Raw genomic sequence first — 23,631 nt, 5'->3', positions numbered from 1 at the left:
TCTCTGTCTTAGTGTTTTCCTCTATGTATTGGGGACAGTAGCATGTATAGGACATTGATTCATCCTACACTGTAATTTCTCCATTCAGTGCAAGGTGTGTGGAAAAACTCCCAGTGTAGGCCCTCACTCCAGGAGAAGGGGAAGCATTTTTCTCTGATGTGAAGAACAAGGAGGACAGATACGGTGTAACCAGTTTCTTTCTAAAATTGAACAAAAAAGATGAGAGGCATGTGACTACCTTACTTGATCCTACAGAGGCTCAGCTACTCTACTCCCTTCTCCAGGGGTGGCTTGTCTCCCCTATGTGTTTTGTGTTATGCTCCTGGTGCCGACACCTCCACTGATTGTGGGAAAGTTTGCTACTGAAATGGCATGTACACAGGCCTTCTGGGAGAGGTGGAGTTCCAGGAACAATGAGGAAATGGCAGAGAGACCTGGGGACTCTAGCTTTTAATGCCACTCTTGGTATAGTGACAAGTATATGGTAGGTGTGGCAGAAGAAGAAAAAGGAGAGAAGTTGGATTGGGTGGGGTGCATAGAGTAGAGATGGGCGAGGAAGGCATGAGCTCATAAATGTGGGTAGGAATGGAGCTCGGCAGCATGTGGATATGAAATATGCGTTGGGATCATCTTGGGATAAAGGAGAAGTCCTAGTGTGGGCAGTCATTACTCTTGGAGATGTGGGCTATGATGAGGCACTGAAGCTTAGCCCCAAGGTGGGGCTGTCTTTGGCAGTGAGCACAGGTTTTGGGGCTGTGCCTCCAGCAAGCGAGGGCAGCTGCCTGGGAACCGTCTCCTGGCTCACCCAGGGCAGTGGGCACTTGCTGGGCCTTCCAGGGACTTTGGCTCAGGATACTAAGGCCACCTCACTAAGAGTCTGCAAGGTCAACTACGTGGTCTGCAGGGGGAAGGGTGGTGCTGCAGAAGAGCTTCCAGACTGACACTTTTTTGTTTGTTACTACTGGCCATTTTTTGCCCATGGGTTGCAGGTTCATAGCCCTTGGGTCCTGAGCTATGGAGACCCAATACCTTTATAAAATGTTCCCTATCTGCAATGGTCAGTCTTGCCTTTCTTCCCTCCCTCTCATCCATGGCTGATGAAGCACTAGCAATATTCAACAGCAAATTTGAAATACCTGGACTGGGACTTTGTGTTCAGAGTTCATTTCTGTGCCTGGTTTGAATCCTGAGAAACATATCCTGAGCCCTGCATGCTGCCCCAGGCGCTGCTGCTTATCACCCTCTTTGTGGGCCTGATGCATCCCAGAAGCTGGTGTGCACCATCTAAGCTCCCACAGACATGCTGCTCTGCCACTGCCTCTCCCTCCTGACCTGCTATTCCTGTCCTGGCTCTTTCTTTAGCTCAACTTGCCAAACAGGGTGCCAGTTGCCTGCCCTCAACATAAGGATTTGCAAGGTAGCAGGGGCAGACCAGCTGCAGGAATTAATTTCTCCCATTCCAGACACTATCCAAACTCTGGCAAGAGAAGTCAAACTGAGGATGCTGCAGCTTTGGAGAAAGTGCTGGGTGTGATATGGCTGGGGCGTCCTTAGACCTGCAGGTTTGTGGGCAGGAAAAGCTGTATTGTGCACATTCAGTCCTTAAATGAGTGGTGAATTCTGTACTGAACTGTTTTGGCCATTGTAACTTTTCACATATGTGCATGGGGGCTGACTTATTCAGGCTGATGCACTCCTCACTGAAATTGTGTGGTATCCTTCTCCTCTGTACAAGGACTTCAGATTCTGGTGGGCTTAATTAAATCATCTCTTTACTAATTGCTCTTTTAAACCAGCCCTCCCTTCATCTCGCGCTTAGCCTAGGCTGTGCAGCCGAGCCCGGAGCTCCGCCTGGGCAGCACGGCCGGGCCAGACCCCAACGCAAACACGCACCCGGTCCCGGTTCTCGCCCGTCGCGCTCCGGAGAGCCCCGCTCGGCCCGGCAGCCCCGCGGGCGCTCCCGGGGCCCGGGCCCGGCGGGCAGCAGGGGGCGCCCGGGGCACACCGGAGCCGCCGGCTCCGTTCGGCGCGGCCGCCGCTGCCCGCGGGCTGCCAGGTAGCGCCGGCAGCAGCCGTCACAATATTTTGGCAGCTCGGCGGAGTGGCAGGTTAAGCGAACGCGGAGGGTGTTGGGCTGAGCGGGGAGGTGCGCGCAAAGGGCGGCTCTGTCGCTCCGCGGGGGCTGCGGGATCCCCCGGCCCCGGGCTCGTCCCGCTTCGCGGCGGGCAGGCTGCACCATGCTGCAGGTACCGGCGCTGCTACTCCTGCCCCCGAGGTTTCTACAAAGCCCGGTTATATAAAGTTTAATTATAATACTTGGCTCTCGCGTAACACTTTCTATCTGCAGATCTCAAAGTGCTTTCTAAGCATTAAACAAGCCTCACAATGCCCTCTCCCGTCTTCATGTGGGAGGGTTTGCTACACCCTTGCTTTATTTATTTTAAATGCTGTCAGGAGAAACTGAGGTGCAGAGATGGGAAAAGGCTTGCCCAAGATCATCCAGCAGCTCGGTGGCAGAGCTGGATGCAGAACTGAGAAGTCTCCTTGATTTGTTCCTGTCTTTAATTCCCCGGGAATGCTGCCTTCCTCTGGGAACAGCTGTGCAGGGAATCAGCTGGGTTTGGGGATCTGACTGGCCGCTGTGCTGATCCGCAGTGAAATGCCTCAGTGACCTACACGCAGTTCACAGCAGGGCTGTTCTGCTTTTGGGAGCTATTTCCCCCATCCCACTGAGAAAGTTTGGGCCCAAGCCTACCCACTATCCGTGGTGGCTTTTCTTGACTTGATTTTATGAACTGCTGGTGAGGAAGGACTGGGACCTCGGCTCAAGGTTTCCCTGTCAGAGGCTGGGGAGCCAATTTGGCTGTAGCGCGTTTGTACCTCAGAAGGGACCATTCCCTGGCATCTCCTTTTTCTTCCCCATCCACCCTTATGAAAGGTCAAGGAAATGAATGGGACAGCGAGATGTGCAAGCCTGTAAATATTTAGCAAGCCACTCGCTTTTACATTGCAGATTTTGCTCTATGGGCAGGGCCGTTAATATCAGTGAGACATTAGCTCCGAAAAGCACCCGTCACACTGTTAACGCTAAAAGTGCTCCGTCAAAGCAGCTGGCTGTGAATTACGGGACTCAAGCTTGCTTTATTAGCCTAGAGTTTGTACAGCAGAAACGTCAACCTCAGACCCACGGCAGAGGGAAAAAAGCTCTAGTAGCAAATTAAAAGGAAAGAGCTTTACCTGCAAAAGCGATAATACCACTGAGAGCTGGGGCAGAGAGCAACCTTTATCTTACATGGGGAGATCTTGCTCTGACAGAGCAGCTCTGATCTGTTCCACCTTTATCAAACTGTGTTATGTGAAGGAGTGACTGGGGGGAGCAGGAGCGTTTCCTTAGGCTCTGTGTTTGCAGAGATTTTTTTTTTGGTCTCAGGGTAGGGATGGTGAATTTTTGGTGCTGGGGGAACCTCTCGTCCCCAGCCCCCCGGTTGCAGCCAATCTGCGGTTATGTGTTGGACTCAGGGTCACAATTTGACTCAGATTTCGTTTCATTTGCACAAAGACTCATTGACGCCCGGGCCTAATGAACATCAATATTCTTAATGACAAGGAAAAGATCTGTTTTATGGGACTCCAGACAGGCAGCGTCTCCGTGCTCCTTCTGCAGAATCACAGGAAAATAGCCCCGATTTCACCCACACTTGGGTCGCCGCCGTTCCCAGGTTCAAACCCCAACCTCAGAGGAGGCTCCCCAGATAAGCGCATCTTTCTTGGAAACGTTGGTCAAAGTTTTGCAGAATTAAGTGCCGTGCTGTCTTCTCAGCCTGACTTCTGTGTTTCCAATAAGCAATCCAATTACACACATTCTTTCTTTCGAGTTGTGGTGATACTGTTGGTTTTCCTGCCAAAAGATTCATAAAAACATGATGGGAATTTTTGTTGTTGTTGTTTTTTTTTTTTTTTTAATTCCCTGAAACTAAAAATTGCAAGAGAAGTATTCTGGAAAAAAAATCTGCAACTGAAACCTGCGATGGAATGAGTTGCATTTGTCAGCTTCACGGGCACTTCTGGTTTGTTTTGGGGGTTCGGTTATGGGTTTTTTTCCATATAATTTTGCATTTCTACCCTCAGCCTTTTGCATCTTTGGCTACCAGATGTGTCCCACATTGAAGAATTATTTCTCCTCCCTAGAGTGAAATAAATGCAATCAATATGAGTATTGCTCTCAGGGCCTTGAAATATTACATTAATGTTCCATGTGGTGACATTTTAGCTGGAATTTTCAAATACATTATGATGGTTCAAATTAATATTTATCAGATCAGCTTTTATATTTTGCAAAAGAGAGAGAGGGAGAGAGAGAGAGAGTAAGCATTATTAAAATACAAAATGCAGATGAATTCCAAAATCGATGGTCCATTTTACCAGCACTTTCAAGGGGCTGTGTTTTGCTTTCTGGTTTTGTTTTTAAATTTATTAGTTTTACAGGCAAATCTATTTATCTTCCTTCATTTATTTTTTTCAGCCATTCAGGGTTTTTCGCTTGTTTCTTTCCTTCACTCTTCTTTATTATCCCAAAATGTAAATTATGACGTTAGCCGGGTTTTTTCTTTTTTTCTTTTCAGTGATTAAATCTGCTACATGACATCTTTGTCCTTTCTATAAATTAAATCATCTTTGCTTTCCACCTTTAGCCACTGCCAGCAGCAATACTCTGATTGCCAGCAATAAAAGTCCTCACTTTACGGTCTTTATTTCCTACACAAAGCAAACCCCCCCTCCTTCTTTCCCTTGTGCTTATGGTGCCTTTATTTTTCCAAAGGGGGTGGTGGGACTAACTCCTGTTTTCCATGTTTCTCCATAAACACGCAATTTGCAGACAGAGAATGCAGAGGGAAAAAAAAAATCTAAACCACATTCCACTTTATTTCAGTCATTCCTAAACAGATTGTTCTATGAGGTGGAAAATCCAGGCAGATTAATGGTGTCATTTGTTTTGCTTTTTTTATATTTCTGTCTCCCCCCTCTGACTTTGGTTTGGTGAAAATGGTTGAAAAGTACCTTTTTTAGACTAAATACAGCTTTAAAGATTTGGGGATTATTAGATGAATTAATTTAGTTGAAACAATGCTGCTTGCAGAAAACCCCTTCTGTCCCCCACATGGAAAACTGTAGGAACCGTCTGGGATCTGACAGCATTTCCTTAAAAGCTTTTGCAATTCCTAGAGGAGAATTTTGGAAGGGTTAATATTCTGATTTAGAACCAAACTGTACTTCCAAACTTTTCCCACTTCCCAGCTTTTTTTCCTGTATTTGGAATAGTTTTACTGTCAGAACATCTCATGGGTCTGTGACATACAGGTAGCCACAGCAAAAAACAGGTATGTATGTGTATGCACGTGTGTGTATGTGTATATATATAATAACATCTTTGTGTGCTCACATACGCAGACTCGCGTGCTCTCTCTTTCTGTCTCCGGGTGTATAGATGTACATACTCCAGGCTGCCCTTCCTATTTTCCTTCAATGCTGATCTGGGCAAAAGAACGACAGGAAACTTAAAAAAGAAAAGGAGGAGGAATCGATTGTTCGACCCGCACTTGAACTCTCCTGAAAGAGATAAAGCAGAATTTTCAATAGGTCCCCTGCCCTTTTCACCAGGAGGGAAAGAGGAGAAGAAAAACAAGAGATATTTATATGACAGCAGCTGCTGAAAATAGCATTTCAGAGCAATAAAAAAAAAGGCAAAAGAGATTCAATGGTAAAAAAAAAAAAAGGCAAACCAAACCCCACACCAACAGAGAAACTCTTTTTCTTGTGCTCCCCACCAGGCACATGAGCGGCTCGTCCTGGAAATGCATGCATGCCTCCTATAGATCTGTTTGAAATTATAGTTGTCATTGAGAGTGAATTTATGCTTCTATTGATCTGCAAAAGGAAAATATTAAATGGTTTGGTTTTGATCTTTAGCTGACCTCAGGGTCAAGGGTAGCCTAAGATTAGTATTCATAGAATTCATCACCAAATTGTAGTCTGCATCTACTTTATGCAAACATAGGGAAAACATCACAAAATAAATACAAAGCAAAATGACAAACAATTTCACCACCACCCACCTCATCAAAAAAACAACCCCCAGACAATAAAACCAGGGAGATACATACATGCACAAACCCAGGTAACCGCACACAGCATAGATGGGGAAATGGAAAGCAAGTACAGTGAAGCACACAGACAGAGGCACTGAATTACACACACGGGAAAAGCCACACGACTTGGAACAAATATCAGTGCACAACTACACTGAAATGTGCCTGCATGAGCACTCCAACACAGCGCTAGGGAACAGAGGAGCCAAACAAATATAAAAAGGACACTTCTTATATATGTATATATGCACACCTACCCAGGAAAAAAGGGGCACTTCTGGGGTGAAAAAGAAAGGAAAAGAATACGTTGACAGATTCTCACAGACAGCCAGAAAAAGGCGCAAGCACAAATACAGTTAAACAGGTGCACATATTGATACGTGCTGACAAACACAGTGATACACAATTGTAAACATGGCATGACACACGCACAAATGCAGACACGTCTTGCATTAGGCAGTGCGGGCTCCTCTGCTCCTCGGTACGCATGGCACAAAGTTAGTGGAATAATAGAGAAAGAAACATACTCAGTTATGAGTAAAACATGCCTGAGAAAGTCCTCTGCTACGTCAGCCCAGTCGTGCAGAGATTCAGGGCAGAGTAAGAGCAGCAAGGCGATTTCCCTTACAGACCGACATTCAAAGGCACGGGGAGATCTTTTTACTCACAAGGAGAGCGAAGTCTGGTCACAAGTATTAGCAGCCCAGGCTGTAGCAAAAACACTCCTGCGTGAACGTATGTGCCATTTGCACAAAGGAAGCATCTACTGAGAAACGAAAGCAAGCTCAAAGAGCAGAAGGCGGCATCCCAAAGAATAAAACATCTGTAACAGCGTAGATGAGGCCACAACCACACAGAAACTCAACTGGGCACCACAGGACCCCGAGAAACTTAAGAAAGTTGGTACTTTCCAGGCAGATACAGCAAATACTCAAATAGACGAGAGGGGTAAAATGTGGTTTCTTAGCTGATTCCAAGACTCTACCCTGTGTAGTCTGGCAGCTGATAGTCAGCATAGCTGGTCTGCTCTGAGTCTCTGCTTCTGTAGTCTCAGTGTCACCGAATACATGCAAGAAAGTATGGAGTATTTGTAAGTAGGCAAAAATGTGTGGTGCAGAACAAAAGAATTGATATTTATTTTTATAATCAGTTTTCCCCCCAAATATAGCGTTTTTGACTAAAGCATGTCTTTTTAAAAAAATCTTATTTAAAAAAATTTGGTTTCCTTTTGGTGTACAAAACTGCAATCTGAGCATTCACCAGAAGTATAACCATGTTTCAGTTTTGTTGTTTTGTTTATTTTCCCTGCTATAATTAAGAGTCATAGTTAGTACAAAAGCCTCAACCAGCTCTAAGGCCCACCATGCTTTGTTCCATATAATTGCATTGCTAGAAACAGTCCTTGTCCTGAAGAGCTTGCGTTGCAGGTAGGAGAGCAGAAAAAGGAAGCAGGAGTATCTCTCATTTACCACGAGGCCCCGAGGAAGCGACTTGTCCAGGCTGACAGAGTCTTGGCAGAGCTGGATCTCCTGATTCACAGGCCATTGCTTCAGAAATGAGATCAACCTCCCGTCCTGATTTAAATATACCTTCGCACATGCTACTATTAATTTAGTATTTGTGTGATCCAGCGATGAGACCCAATGGAAACAGTACTTAGTATGAGCAGTTTTAGAGCTAAACGTGTGATGGCAGAGCAGGGGAAGGCACAGTAATGACAGCAGGATGTTCTTCGTGACAGTTGCAGGACAGAGCTGGCCCCTCGCTTGCTCTGTTCAGTGGGTCACTATCTCCTCAGGGTGATGAGGAAACTATATGTTGCAATGGCAGCATTTCCAAAAATCTTCCTCATGGTGGGAAAAGACTTCTGTACGGGTTAGGTGTACAAAAATGGTAGATCCTTTCCTGACCCTGCCTTGCTAGCAGCACATTTGTCAGGGATACTGGCTATTTTGATGCTGCGGGTAGGTGGCTAGGAGAGTAGAGAAGATGAACACGTTTTTCCCTGTTTGTTCAGTGCCCAGAAGTTTCTAGGCTGTGCTATAATAGTAGTCTTGATTCATCTACTGTATTGAAATAAATATACGTACTAGGTGGCTGCTTTTCCCCAGGCCGTGTCACAATCATGTTTTCATCCTTTGGGCAGATAGAGGAGGAGAAAGAGTGCGAAAGAGAGAAGGAGCGAGGCACAGAGGTGGAGGCAGCAGGAGAAACTGCTGTTGTTGTTTCTGTTTCATTGTTTACTGTCTATGACTTTGTACAGCTCTTAACTCCACTGTTTGGCAAGAGAGCAGCTGGCACCCTTTGCCTTCTTTGGAGTGTGTGTGCTGCCTGGAGAAAGACAGCCCAGGTTAGCTAATGTGGGAGAGATGGGATCTTCTCCCAGTGAGAACGTGGGCTTGGAGCTTCAGATAGTGTTGAAAGCTTCCCAGGTCTGAACCACCTCTCTTTTCCTTGGCTTTCTCATCCACTTGCCATTCTGCTCCTTTTCCCTTTATGCAGGTTTATTTCAAAGAAACTCCTATAACTACGTTCCCCATTAAAACACCATATAACCATTTATTCATCTCCTTCCATGTCTTCCCTTTTGCCACCCATGGAGGGGCCAGTAGTTCCCTCTCTGCATTAATGCTGAACCACTTTCCCCAGCTCATGTGCTGTTGGCAGTGCTGCTTTTTGAATGGTGTTGAAAACTGGGTCCTTCCCATCTGTCATTGTTAGATCTCCATAGCACTTTCTCCCTGTGTAACAGCTCTAACCCGGGTGTATTGACTGAATCCTAAATGGCTGATGGCCAAAAATTCTCAGTAATTTCAGTGGGACTTGATACTCTTCATTTCTGGTCATAACTTGATCATATAATTTGGCTGTGTACTCTTAAAGAGCTGCTCTTGCTGGTAGAGTCATTCTTATATCCATAACAGTTTGTAAAGCACTTAAGGGTACCTATGGATGAAAAGCACTAAATAAATGTTCAGCAAGCTGATGTTATTTATCCATGTAATCGCCTGTCACTTCCACCCAATTTTTGTTCCTCCCTGTCCCATCCAATCGGCCATATTATATGCTCATGCATATGGTCATGCACTCATCAATCCACCTTTATCCATATGCAGAGACACTCAAGTGTTATGAGAGCTACACGGAAAGACAGATGCATGCATCTAATCCTTCCCTGCTCATCTGTCCTCATCCAGCTTGTGCAGACACATAGCAACGGTTTTTAAGCACTTAAGTGACTTAGGATCCCAAGTTTCATTTCTGAGAGGGGCTTAGGAGTTTAAATGCCCCTGAAAGTCAGCGAGATGTGTTCTCCAGATTACAATTCCTCAAGTCCATAAGTGTCATATTTTCAAAGTGCTCTCTTTATCTAAAGATTCAGATAGGCACCTTGTAGATTATCAAAACTGTTTAAGATAGGCACATAAATCCAAATGATTTTAATGTAGCCTGCCTTGAAAATTTTAAGACGCCTCTGGGCACTTATCTTTCAAAGGCATCTAAATCCTTTTGAAAAATTGGTACCAAGAGCCTCTGAGATCCTTTAAAAAACAGCTCTTAAGTTACTCACCCATAGCCAAACACCAGAAAAGTGAGTGCAGGCTTAGGTAAATCCGTGCTTTAATGATGCAGTTTATGAAAAAGGTTACTCTGGCATCTGCTTTAATTAATGAAATACAGCATTCGGTGATCCCATGACCATGCAAAGATACAGCATGAGGATCTCCTGTCAGCTCGGGCAGCAGTAACGGACCCATGCGGGTCCTGCCCGCCTTTCCAGGGCTCTCCCTGGTTCTTGGTAGGATGAGCCAGCGGTGAGGAGAGCCCCGCTCCCTCACATCTGGGTGCTGGGGACAGGATTGTGGTGGGGATGGGATGCTTGTGCTGCATACGAACGTTATGTACAACTCTATTTGTTACAACCATTGAGAGACTTCATCACTAACAGGTGAACTGTCTGAACCCCCTGGTTGGCAGCATCGCCCGGTGGGATCCTGGCTGAGGAGAGGGTTTGTGGAGAGGGGTTGGTGGCTCCAGTATTTGGACAAATTCAGAGGACAGTTACTGGTGCTGGTTCTGGCATCCCACCACTTTACACAGGATTCCGCAGAAAAATCCCATAAACCAAGCAAGCTTTCCAGGAAAGAAAATGAAGCTGAAAATCCTGCCCCTCTTATAAATTATGTCCAAGTAGGCTGAGCTGGCAAGAACGCCTTGAAGTGTGAAGTTCTTTCCATTTTATGGCTATGAGTTCCCAAGAGACCATCTTCTTCTTAGGGTTTTTTTTTCTCCTGGAGATTTTTTTCCCGGGGTGGAGGGCAGATACCATGTGCATGATTTGGCTGGTAGGGGCAAGAATCTGTCAGCAGAAAAAGGGCCGTCAGCAAGAGAAAGTGAGCTGCAAATTGTCCATTTCTAAACTGCTTGTTCATCTGACACTTGCAAACTCAGAAGCCACCTGTTCAGCCATCAGTCACCAAGTGAAAATGAAGCTTTCCTTAAACCCAGATTCTGACATATAGAGAAAACTAAAAAGGGGAAAGAAAAGAGGAGAAAAGGAAATTGTTCTCAATTTGCTCTACTGTGAAATTAGAATAGAAACTGAAGCTGAAACCTAAGGGAAGGGTTTTTTTCCCCTTCTCTCCAAACTGTAATATTACAAGTGCTTTTTCAAACAGTGACACAAACAAACAATCAAAAAATCCACCTTCTTTCACACAGCATTTTTGCAGAAATCCAGAGGTGTTCCTGAAGGCAGAAGTTGCCACCTCTCCACCCCAACAGCGGCAGCTTTTTGGGGTGTGCCTGGCTCCTTGCTAAAAGAACACTCTGCGTGTTAACAAGTGGTGTAGCTCTTTGAAGTTGCGAAACTAAAGAGCGGATTAGCTGTGATACCAAGTTCAGAGTAGGCTTTCCCCTTTCCATGCAAGGTCAAATTAAGACTGGACCAGCCAGCAACCCAAAAGTAGACCATACTAAGCAGCTGATTATTTTCTGCCCTCTTCGGGTGCAATGCATTCGCCTCTCTGAAGGAGAATTTCAGGGCAGCAGCCAGCAGGGTAGACTCTTACGTGCGAGGCTTTTCTGGCTGACCACAGAGCACATAGCCCATGCGCCTGATCAAATAGCTTATTAATTTCATCATTTCAGACTTTTATGGTTTTTCCAGTTGCTGCTGCTTTTATAAACAAGCATTTCAGTGACCTTCCCCTCCGGACATCAGCACATTCAGCTCTGCAAGAATCCCAAGCTCTGAAAGTTTATAAATAAGCCTTCTATCAAGTTCCACAACAGGTGTGACCTCCCCCCCTGTCCTAAAACTGAACAGTTTCAACAAGCAAATAAAGACTGCACAGTCCTGTCTTAAAGGGGAAGCACTCTGGAGAGTACTATATAGGCCCAGATACTCTCAACAGAAGGCCTGGCCCATCTGCAAAAAGGGATCGTGTGGCCACAGCCTGGGGACTCCTGTCTCTTGTAGGTGACCCTTTAAGCAAGAGTGAGGGACAGAGGCTGGAACCGTGCTCACCGTGACCTACATCAGCATGACAATCCCGGGCTGTCCACACACTGATTCAGTTCCCACCGCAATTGATTCTGGTAGGTTTGGGGTGCTGGGTCTACCTGACCGAAACACGAGACTTGTAGGAGGCTTTTGTCATAAGCAGAAGACGCACAACCAGAATCTCTTCACTTTCAATGGGGTTCCTGCTGGTATGTCAACGGTATGTTGGCAACAGTGAATGGAAAAGGAAAGGATCAGGTACTCTTGGGAGCTGCAAAGTGGCCAGTCATACTCATTTGGTTTTGCTTAAAAGGAGACTGTTCTCCTAATTTCTGGAATACTGCATGCATTATGTCTACTCCTCCTTTCAAAATGTGGAGGGAAACCAGGGTCTTGAAGAGAGGAAACTGAAATCTGAGATTGCAGTTGTGGGTGAGCACCTCAAAAGCTGAGATTGAGACAAAGATGAGGCTTCCATCTTCGTAGGAGGATCCTACTGGCACTTTGTCCCTCCATGTAGCTCCAATATAATCTGAGCAGAAATTGTGAAATAGGGTCAAGAGGGGAATTCACCTGCAGGAAATAGTATTTCTTTCTCTGTTCTGTGAAACTGTGTGGTGGTGTCTGTTTTTTACATGTGTAAGTTTGAAAGAAAACCAAATGGCTTGAAGTGTCTAAATGGGCTTCTTGGTATAGACTATTATATAAACTAGCAGTATGGTATGCAGTGGAAAGATGCTGTGAAGTCATTGAGACAGCAGGACATAGGGGACACTTTGGTTCCAAATAATCAGTGATAACTGAATCTCAGTATCATTGTGAAAGAGATTGGTCATAACCATTAAGGCAGGAAAATACCCATATGATTAGTACAGCTGGGCAAGCCACCATAACAAATGAGACAGGAAGGCCCAATATGCTCAGTGCAGTGAATGGAATTGGTATGGTTGTCGTGCTGGAGAATACCTGGTACAATCAATACATGCTACAGAGTTTTGAAGCTATTGTGATGGCGTACTATGAGGCAAACAGAATAATTCCATAACCAAGAGATTTAATATGGTCAAAAGATATCAGGAATCCAGTGTGATCGGCTGGGCAAGAGACTGAATGTTATCAGTGGGAGTGGGAACAACGATAATGATACAATCAATGGGACATCAGGTCTTCTGGCTTCAAGCCTCATGCTGTCCATTCTTGACACTGAAAATTGCTTTAAAGAATATTTGCTATTATGTATATGGCACACGGTTTGCAGAAGCGTGAACACATCGCTGTGATGTAGAAAGTCTCTGGTTGCTCCACCATGAGGAATTGCGCTTGTCCGCGTAGGCAGGTAAGTGGGTGAGCGGAGCATGTGCAAGTGCGAAAATGGGTGTATTTTATCAGAGGTAGGGAATCGGTGGTGCTGCAGGTCTCATGCTGCAGTCCCTTTTCTGCAGCATTATGGAAGGATTTGGTTCTAGGAACATCCTAAGTACCCTGCGGAGAACAATAAGAGCAGCCATTTGGCTCATGGTGAGCCTCGTCCCTTCTAATGCACTTGCAGTCCCCCAGGGCCACCTCTAATTACTGCTCAAACACAGTAGTTGCAATGATGCATCATGCCAAAACCATCCAGAATAAGCTTCACACAGTGGGATTTGTTGTCAGTCTCGCTTTTTAAAAAAAAAAATTCTTTTTTTACACAGTGCTGGTAAGAAAACTTTTTAACCCACTTGAATAGGGATTCAGGGTTCTGCAGCACCTGCACCTGGCTGGCATCTGTCAAATCCCCCCGAGATCCTAAAGAGAAGGTGACTCCTGAGCTCCGGGAGGATCTCTGGATATTTTCTACTGTGGTGAAGACAAAGTTGCTTCCCGGGAAGTCTCTGCACACTGAGGCTTTTGCTAGAAATCCAAGTCCAGTCCTCCCCTTCAAGTCAAGCCAGCCTCTGGACTGAAGTTACCTCCAACTGAATTCCCTTTAACAGGAAGGGACAAGCTCTCTCCTGTGAGAGTGTCTTTGAGAAGTCCAACCGCAGATACAAGCTCCCATTTAAAAGCAAACTAATATTTCTGTTTGCTGCTACAAGAGCTGACCTTAACCTTTGCCCTACCTGAACCCTCCTTCTGACGCTATAAACTCTGGTTGTCATCCTCCCCCCGGTGTAATTTTACCTTCAAAAATTATCATCATTTCTCAGGGATTAGGGTGTGGCCACTTAGAGAAACACAGATAATGTCAAGCTTGCATGCAGGTATATGGCTATAAGGACACACATGGAAGCCTGCCTGTACACACATATGCTTCCATATATGCAGGAATGGATAGCTATGCATTATTTGTACATATATAGGAAGGGAAATAGATCTATCCAAACTCAGCCTGTGGTAGTTTGAACAGTTTCAAACATAATGTTCTAGGTGGGAGGAGTCTCACTGATGTAGATACAAAGAGTTCTGCAAAAGCCTGAAGAAAAAGTGTGTAACTTCTATTTATGTGGCTGGTGAAAGTGAAGGATTGCTCACATCTGGGTTTCGAGTCCTGTCCATAGTGCTGTGGGGAACATCATGTTGCATTACAAATGGAGAGATGTGCAGGTGTGTGAATGCAAAACCAGGAAATTTAAGATGTCTGTTCAGTGAACTTTCCGTGGTCCTCACTGGTGTGAATGTCAGTTAGAAGAGTGCAATGTGAAGAAAGTACACCCACAAAACAGACGCTCTAGAACAGCTCTGTAATATGGCCAGAAAGCCATGAGTGTCCAGGAGGTAAGCCTAGATTCAGGACCCTGTGTTCTGAAATCTCTGGTTACTAGCAAAAGCATTTGAAAATAAATATAGACACAAATTAAAATGATACCATTTTTGACAAAGTAGACAGTAGTTGAAATATAATGAGGCACTGTAGAAAAATGCCCCTCCACCAAGCGAGCACTTGCTGGGCGGATTAGCCAGCATTCCTTCTCCTCCATTGAGTGGTGTCACAAGCTAATAAATATTTCAGAATTGGCTGTATTCAATCCAGCCCTTGTCCCGGTTGACGTCTGTTCTCTCAGTTTTCAGAAGGAGACAGGTGCAGAAGGATGAAAAGGGATTTAATTACTAAACATCCCCTACTCCCAGAATCCAAACACATGCTGTACTGTACATATGCACCACACCTACTGTACTCACAAGCACATAGAATACTCATGCACACACAGTCACACCTACTACACTCTGCGACACACGCTTATTTAATCCATGTTGCACACAGATTGTGTTTTGGAAGTAGAGGATTCACACTGCGTTGCACCAACATGTTTTGGCCGTTGGCCGTGGAAGGTCCGTGTGTGCATTGCAGTTATAGCACGTTCTCCTCCTCCAGAGCCACACACCCAGTTACAGAAATGCAAAAGTCAGAAATGGCTTTTTTGTCGCTTCCTTGTGGACAGTCTGTAAAAGAATAAGAATTGGCTACAGCTGCCCACCAGCAAATATAAACTTCCTTTTTTCTTCTTGTGCTGAATATCCCATGTTCAGTCCTTGCCTCTTTTCAGTTAGGGCGGCAATACAAAGAGTCACGCCGTACAGCTCTGTACCCACGCTGCAGTCACCGCATCCTCCCTCACCTACAGACAGTACCTGACATACACGACTTATTTACTCTATTCATAGCTTCTGTTTACACGCTTTGCTCTGATGCAAGTAGTATACAAAGGCCCTAACCATAACCCTTAAAACATCTGCTCTTATAAGGCTAGATTTTCAAATACTCTGCACCCACGATGGAGCTCCCATTAGACACCACCCCATGAGCCAGGGAGATGGTGCTGCTCCTTCAGGTGGGATCTGGGTCACTGCTGGGGGGTCTTTCCTTCTCTTCCAAAGACTTTCCTGTTGTTCGACAGGGAATATCTAGTAGCACTGTTCCCAATAATAATAGTCTTAGTCTGGTAGTTGTGGGCAAATTTCATTGTGAGAAGCTGCATTCATTCTCATTAAAATTCCCCGGCACTTTCAGCTACAAAGAGGTTACTCCTTCGATTCCTATTCCAGGCCTAACTGTCGGTGTGGTTGTTGAGCACAGTTGTGCTCGGGCACAGACAGCTGCCTGGCAGCGGGGCCAAGCTGCTGGAGCCTCGCTGGGGCTTTGCCTCGGTTCTGGCTGTCGCCCGTTGGAAGAAGTCAGGTCATTTTGTGTCAGTTCCCTCAGCTTCATCGTCTGTAAAATGAGGCTAGTAACATGAACTTCTTTTGGAAAGTGATTTGAGATTTACTGAGCTAGCAAATACTTGTGTGGGTAGTCTGTTAGAGTGCTTTAAGATCTTTGAGGGACTCCTGAGTGTATCAGGGTGATATATTGCTGTTACCAGCTACTTTAGGCAGCAAGGAAAAATAAAGGACTAGAGTTGAAGAAAGGGAGAGTTGGATGCTCCTCCAGTCCACTGGAACAGTGGTGTTGACTCCAGTCTCTGCTGGATCAGGAGCTGGAAGCTCAAGTGATAGGTGGTGACAAACACCAAGAAAATCGGAAGTGATGGATGGTGAAAGCAAATGGTTCTGTGTCTGGGCTAGAAGGGGTTTCCAGATAATGTATCACTTAGGTCAAATACAGAACACCATTGGCTTTAGAGCCAGGTAATTAGTGTATCAGAAAATTGGGGGAAATTATGTATGTTTTTAAGATGGGCTATTAAAGCAAGCCATGAATTATTGAGAAGGGAAACTGCTTTCTTTGTTTTATTTAAGTTAACCTTGGAGAGCAGAGAAAGAACATCAGGATGATTTTTTCTGGGACACATGTTCTATATAAGAGCACATGTGGTTGCAATGATATCAAGGCCCCCACTGCATCTCACACACTGCAAACACATGCTTGTGTGCACATATGTGCAGTCATTCATGCACACACACCAGGGGCTGTAAATATCCTTGCTACATGTGCCCAGTACCTATGTGCATGTGCATGCTTGCTATCTTTTATATACAAAGCTCCATACACAGAAAAAGAGCAGTCAGACCTGGTATGTATCACACAAATAGCTGGAATAGTACACTTAAATGTTGCACATGGAGTAACATGGGATAAATATAGCCTGTTCCCACCGTGCTTACACTACTCAAAATACTTCTGCAGACTCATTTATAGATGCACGAATATTTTATTAAAGTAATCTCGGTTTCACATGGATCCCCAAATTGTAATCAAAAGTTCGTACTGTTTTTACACAAATATTTGTGCAAATTTTACATACTGAGCAGAAGTCCTATGCAAATTCCTGTATGACCCCATGTTGAGACCTACAGTAACTTGCAAATTCTTAGTTTACGAACTTTTCCTGTGTATCTGCACATACTTGCATGGGCTGTGTGTGTTTGCATATATTCTGTTGATGGCCTGTGTCCACTCAGTGCAGAGTTCTGTTTTATAGCAATCTATAGAAGGATTCAAAGGCTGAATTAGACCTCATTCTCCTTTTGACTGGAGGGTTTGAGGAAAATTTCTGTGGAACTCCATTTCCATTAAAGTCTAGAGTGTTTTTCTGGAGGAGATGCGCTGCTCAGTTAAAAACAGGAGCACTAATTAAGTTGATTCTACTGTAACTCTCATGGTTGGTTGACTCTACTGTCTGCGTGACCATAAGAGTGCTAATTTGATTTCATGTCTAAAGTGTGTTTGTTTCCCCAAACTGGTCTCTGATTCTTCACATACTTAGACAGGCTTGAGTTCTGGCACAGGAAGACCCTGTGGAGTGATCGGTTCGGTTTCCTTTCCACCTCAGAAGGGACTGGATGGCTCTCCTGTTTCTACATACAATGGATTGACCTTTATCAGGATGGAATTTGGAAATGTTAAATTATGAAAACTTTGAGACTTGTGCAGAAGTGTTCTTATGTAAAGAACGAGGCCTAGGAAGTAGGAATTAAATTGCAAGAAATAACGGGCTTAAATTGCAGCAAGAAAGATTTAGGTTAGCTATTAGGAAAAACTTTCTTATGATAAGGACAGTTAAACACTGGAATAGATTGTCTAGGTAGGTTGTACAACCTCCATCCAAGGCAGATTTTGAGAACAGGCCAGGCAAACAAGAATGATGTAGCTATAGATGGTCCTGCATAGAAGTGGCCAGAATAAGTGACCTCTAGAGCTCCCTTCTAATCCTATATTCCTATGATACTAAGAGGCTAAGATTTAGCATTGCTTGGGTTATAGCTAATACAGCAATGTGTGGAGTGGGATGGATGGATAGCTGGATGTTGAGGACAGATATATCCTTTCTCACATTAACACTAGTTATGGTTATGGTCCATCTAAATTCCAGTGCATTGCTTAGAAAAATGTGCCCTTTAATTTCCTAATAAAACAGCTGGGTAAATTCTTCTACTTGCAGCTAAAGAAAAGAAAGAAAAAAAAAAAAAAAGAACACTTGAAATGAATTTTTAATACAGATTTGAGTGGGATTGCAGCAGGCGCTTCTGATCTGATAATTGCACTGGATCAGCCACAGTCGTCATCTTTTTTTCCCCTCAGAAATGTTTGTGAGAGTTTAGAGTTGGGGAACGTTCCCAGCCGAGGGAACTTGCAAGGTCTCCAGGTAACCAGTGAACAGGGAGCCGGGCCAGCAGTGTGGACAGGACACACAAGGTCATGGGCGGCCACCAGCTGCCGATTCTCATCCCTTTGCAATAGAAGCAAGGTCAGGAACATCCTCGCTGTTTATTTAGTCAATGGCCCCTGCCGAAATTGCCAAAAGAGCTGTAGCACCTACAGCATGGAGCACAGCCAGCTAATAGGAACTAATGTCCAACCCATCTCCACTAAACTGCGACTCAGATGGCTGAATCCAAAGGAACAAGCAAGAAAAAGACATACGTACGTTGTTTAGAACACAGACGCTTTTTTTTCCTTTGTATTTCGCTTTCAAAAGTGTAAGTATTGTAGGAGCTGCTGCTTGGGGAGTCACTTTACAGCACAAGTGAGCCTTTGAAAGGTTCTTCCCTCTGTGTGCAGTCTGTACAGGGACTGTTTGCAGGGTTGTCTGTAGCCTCTGGAGGTTCATCTCCCTGTTCCCTGTGCAAACTGGGAACACCCTTTGAAAGGGTATTGGAATAATACTTGAAATGTATTCCCCTTCCTTTCTTTAAGACTGTCCCAGACTCATTACACCATCTTACTCTCTTTCCTAATTGACACTAGAACATGTTGGCTGGCGTTGCTGTCAGTACATCCTACTAGTGAGACAGAGCTTGGATCAGCCAAAGAGTGCTTTTGTTGGCTTGGCATGGCTTAAATTAGTTTCTTGAGGGAAATCAGCTATCTTGGTAAAAGCACTTTGGTTCCTGTATCACTGCAGCTACACTACAGCTTTTCGCAGTGTAGAAACACAGTTAAAAAATCATGGCCCTAATTGACATTACCATAAATAATTTCTAGCATAGACCTGGCTCAGAGTGAATGGGGAAGGATAGCAAATAAAGCCTCTGTGTCCTGTTACCAGCTGCCCTAAGCCAAGTCTTGCCTTGAGATCCTCCAGCTTTGCTCCCATGGCTCGCAAAGCGGACCTTGTGAGCCTGGTGCAATCCCCAACAGTTGGGAATGCGGCGGTAAACACAGGAGGGAAATTTAGGCTGAAACCCCTGGCAAACCTCTGTTGACTTCCCTGTGAGCACTTGTTTTTCTCCCTCAGCCTGCCACCGTTTCCAACAAGACAGTTGTGCTCCGAGATGAAAGGGCAGAGATTCTCTGTGCCTCACTCCCTGCTTTTTTCCTTCTTTTTTCTTTTTTTTTTTGGTGCCGTTCTGGAGAGCCATTGGCTGCTGCCTCAGATATCCTGAGAGATGCGGCAATTAATTTTCTTTTAATCAAGGTCGGATGAAGTAAATTGGTGCGGCTCTGCAGCCCCTCATTTTCTGTTTTTGCAGTGATGCAAAACAAATATGATCAAATTATGCTCCTTCTCACCTTATTGAATTAGGAAGCGTGACTGATCCGGGAGAGCTGAGATGTTATATACTGTACCAATCCTCACCATCCCCCTCTCTGACAAAGCCATCGGGAATCTTTTTGCAGGTTTTTTATTTCAAGTTCGGAGGGAAGTGTGGGAGTGGGTGTGGGTGGTGGGGAGAGAGTCCCATTTATTTTTCTTAGTTGGTGGGGTGATGCTGTATATTTCACCTCACAGTGATGTGTGAGTAATCATGATAATCAGGTCCATCTGGGCTCAGGGATAAAATCTGACAAGAGGACAAAGAAGTTAAAGAGCAGGCCTGCAAAGAGAAGGACCTTTCGGCTGTTCCAACAGCAGGTCTTACCTACACGTCTGTCTGTCTGCCTGTCTGTCTGCTGGGTGCATGGCTGGATGAGCGTGGGCTTTGAGGGACTGGTCTGGGAGTGGAGTCCGGTACGACTGGTGGGCTTTGACTTACTGGTCTGGGAGCGGTGAGTCGTGGGGGGTAATTTCCAGCTCTGCCGCTCACTTCTGTATCCTTTAGCGTACTGCCTTGTCCCTCCGTGCCCAGCTACCCTGCCTGTGCAATATGGGTAATGAAGTTTGCCATGAGATTCGCAAATGAAAAGCATTACTTGAGAGCTAAGTGTTATTTGCACTTTGTTAGCTCTTAAGGACTATTTTGTGTTAATTTCCTTGCCAGCATGCCAGAGGAAGGAGGAAGAACAAGAAAGATACATGCTCACATGCAGAGCTGTCTCATGGAGATTTTGCTTATAGTCAGTTTGTTCATGTAATCTGAAATATATGTTAGTCTGACTGACAGCATCCGTTTGCTCTTTGTATATGGAGAAACATTACAAATGCTGTGATCAATACCACTATGGACATACAAATTGCACAATATATATAGTCCTGTAACCCATGGCTGGGAGGTCTCAGCAGCCAGCAGACTCGGGCTGTTACGCTGCTGTTTTTTCAGGTTTCTGTGTGGGTAGTAGGCTCCTATGGTCAAAACTTGTAATACCCGTGAGGGAATAAAACATGGAGATGCAGCAGGAAAAAGGCATAATGAGTGGGCTAATGTGTACACTATTCTTCTCTGAAAGAAACTCAAGGTGGTTGTGAGCTTGACCTAAGGGGATCCTTTCCAGCGTGACAATCATAGAAATGGACAGAGAAGTCTCCTGGGAGGGAGGAAAATATGTAGTCCATCCTCTACCCTGAGGCAAAATCAAGTGATGACTGAAATATGAACTTTTCCTTGAACATGTGAAAGGAGCTGGCCCAAGAGGGGGTGGGTCAGCAACAACAGGACTTCAGATCCCACTGACCTGTGAACTAGTCCTCTGCACGCAGCGTGGTGATCCTGGGTTAGTTACATGATCTCATTGATTCCTTTTGGTTTCAGAATTTGCACTTCTATTAGTGAGTACCCAGTAGATATTGTGGCTGGGATTTAGAAAAAAAGCAGAGTAGACTGAGAAAGGCAGTCAGCTTTGGTATCTGTAAAAACTGTTGCTGTTCTCTGTGCTGAGAGAGGGAGATACTTCTTGGTAGATGGTCCTAGTTTGGGATCCATCCAGCACAGCATGAACAGAAACAAGCCCTGAAGAGGAGTCTCCTGTGCAAGCAGAGATCGGAGGGGCTCACTGAGAGGCTGGATTAACTACCTCCTCCTGTCCCTGGCCCTCCTGGCTTGCTATCTGCCTTAAGACCCGGAATATCCCCTTTATGTCTTTTCTACATGTATCACTTCACAATATCAGTTGCTAACATCCACCAGTGACCCAGATGTCTACTGACCTACTGATTCAAACCACTGTGGTTTCCTCCTGCAGTGTTCAGTGCAGCTCTCTACTCCCGTTACCTCCATGTCTTTCACAGTCTCTAATCTTTCCCTCTCTCTCAGATTTTCGTCTTGTTCCCTCATTTCAGCTTCCCCCTATAGCAGGTAAATCCAGTTCCTTCGGGGGGGATGGGGGTCACGGAACACAGCCCACAATGCATGAACCCACCAGCTCAGCAGATTTTACTCGGTACTCTTTTGGCATCCAGTCCTACCCATATTTCTGTGAATCATTGTGCCATTCGTGATCAGAGCTCCAAATGAAACTCACCAGGAATTTTTATTACTCCAAGAACAGTGAAATAATAGTCCGACTGCCGATCGCTGTAACTGGCAAGATGGGGCTCCCAGGGGAGCACAGGGCAGCACAGCTTTAATTGTCCTTTTTTTTTTCCCCTTTCCCCGATAGTAGGAAAGGAGCCCCAGCCGCCTTACAACTCTCCCATCCCATATTTTCTTCTGAATACTCAGATTCTATAATACCCATTTCCCATGAAAAGCATTCTGAAGTTTTGGAATAGCGCTGTTTTTGTGGCTGAAAATAGTTGCTGAATTGCTTGCTGAGAGCCTGATTGTTACAAATCATTAATAACATCCTCCACTTGGATTAGCTAGTAATAACACCTTGTTGTTGTTCTCCCTAGATCTCAAAGCTTTGTGTGAAGCAGGTCAGGATGATTATTTTCATTTCACAATGATTATTATTTTCACAGAGGCAGTAAGAGGTGGGATGTTGTGCCTAGGGGCAAAGCCCAGGTTTCAAGAGCCTCATTTCTTAAGACCACACTCATCATCACAAAAGATGGCAAAGGGTCTTCCCAACCCTTCTAGTCCCAGGCTTTACCAGGAGTTATAGACCGACATAGCAGAGGGCATTGGTGAAGCTTTGGTATAAGGAACAACAGAGAAATGCTGGTTAAACAAGCCCACGCTGGTGCAGGTGCCACAAAGAGCTCTGGTTGTGTGCAAAGCTTGTAGCTGCTGCAGGCTGGGGCTCAGCCTCTTCCAAGTGAGAAATGGAATGAGGAGGGATGTAGAGCTGGGAAGCAAAGATCTGCTCTGTGCCAGCCACAGGTCTTGGTGAGGAGCACGCAGCTCATCTCACCTCTGCTAGAGCCATAGCTTGCAGGGTTACAATGGAGCTCTGCTACTCTGCAGGGCGAGATGAAATAACTCAGTAGGAGAGATTCCCAAATAGAAAATGAAAGAGTTAATGAAACATCTAACCACTTCAGGCAGACACTTTCTGGTTAACTCCAGACCCACCTTGTTTTGTTGCCATTGTTGGTGTGACTGGGACAGGAAGGCTGCAGGGGGAAGGAGGGCTGGGAAGGAGCAGGTTCCCCTCCACATTTTTAGCAGTGAGATTCCAGCTTGGTTTGGTGGTGATGGCAGGAGAACCTCCGTCTGGTTGAGTGCTGTGTCAGAAGCTACTCTCAGGAAAAAGAAGACCCTTTGGAGAGTTGGGATAGGATGTTTGTGGAAGCTGCTGAGGGAAAGGCCCAGGACAAGGTGCTGCTTTTTGGGTGACTTTCCCCATGGCACAGAGGCTCCCTCTGTTCTGGCAGCTGCTCTGGCTGGCGCGTTCCACAGCCAGCATGTCTGCGTTAGGAGATGGAGACAGTGTCTGATGCTCCTGCCTTGCTGCGGGTCCGGCTTCCCCTCCCAAGAGGAATGCCCTTCACTCCGCACACAGGGTTTTCTCTCGTCCCATTGAGAGTGGGCTCTCTGCCACTTTATACTTTGGAGGATCATTAGCAGAAATCATTAGCTATAATACAACCTCCCCCATAAATCTCTCCTGCACCTGGATCATTTGTCCATGCCTAATTTCCATCTCCCTAATTTTATGATTTGTCCCTCATTTGATGAGAGTTCCTTCCATTAACTGTGTAGTAAGTGCTTTCCAGATAAAGGGCTGAGGAGTTGACCCCATCTTGGAAAGACATGGTTTGGGCTTTTTTCCTGAAGGATAGAGGCCCTCTGAAATATTCTTGCTTCCCTTTCAGAGGGCATCACTCCAAATCTTAAAGGCACCACAGCAGCTTCCCATAGGGAAAATGCCTCTTTCAGATAAATCCTGTTCACTGGAGGCGCTGCAAGGCAGATGAAAGCAGCAAAGCTCAAGTCCAAGGTGTCCTCTGCCAGAGTTAGAAAAGTCTTGTAGGCATTATCTGTTCAGTTCAGTTCAGACCAAGGAATAAACCTCTGCTT

General features: G+C 45.2%; 1 protein-coding gene and 1 long non-coding RNA gene across 3 annotated transcripts in view; one reads left to right on the top strand and one right to left on the bottom strand.

Moving 5' to 3' along the window:
* The window catches only part of CASZ1 (castor zinc finger 1), a 239,741-nt gene that overhangs the window by 10,630 nt on the left and 205,480 nt on the right, over nucleotides 1-23,631 (top strand). The window lies entirely within an intron of this gene.
* LOC135575958 (uncharacterized) lies at nucleotides 3,579-7,719 on the bottom strand. 2 transcript variants are annotated; one of them, XR_010467458.1, is made up of 3 exons: nucleotides 6,815-7,719; nucleotides 5,445-5,531; nucleotides 3,579-3,898 (listed from the first exon to the last, which is right to left on the bottom strand). It is a non-coding gene; the product is annotated as an uncharacterized LOC135575958 (long non-coding RNA). The 2 variants fall into 2 exon arrangements; XR_010467459.1 differs by lacking the exon at nucleotides 6,815-7,719 and adding an exon at nucleotides 6,674-6,812.

Source organism: Columba livia, chromosome 21 (assembly GCF_036013475.1).
Source record: "Columba livia isolate bColLiv1 breed racing homer chromosome 21, bColLiv1.pat.W.v2, whole genome shotgun sequence".
Taxonomy (NCBI): Eukaryota; Metazoa; Chordata; class Aves; order Columbiformes; family Columbidae; genus Columba; species Columba livia.
The sequence above is the reverse complement of the archived record's forward strand: the minus strand, read 5'-3'. Positions and strand labels throughout refer to the sequence as shown.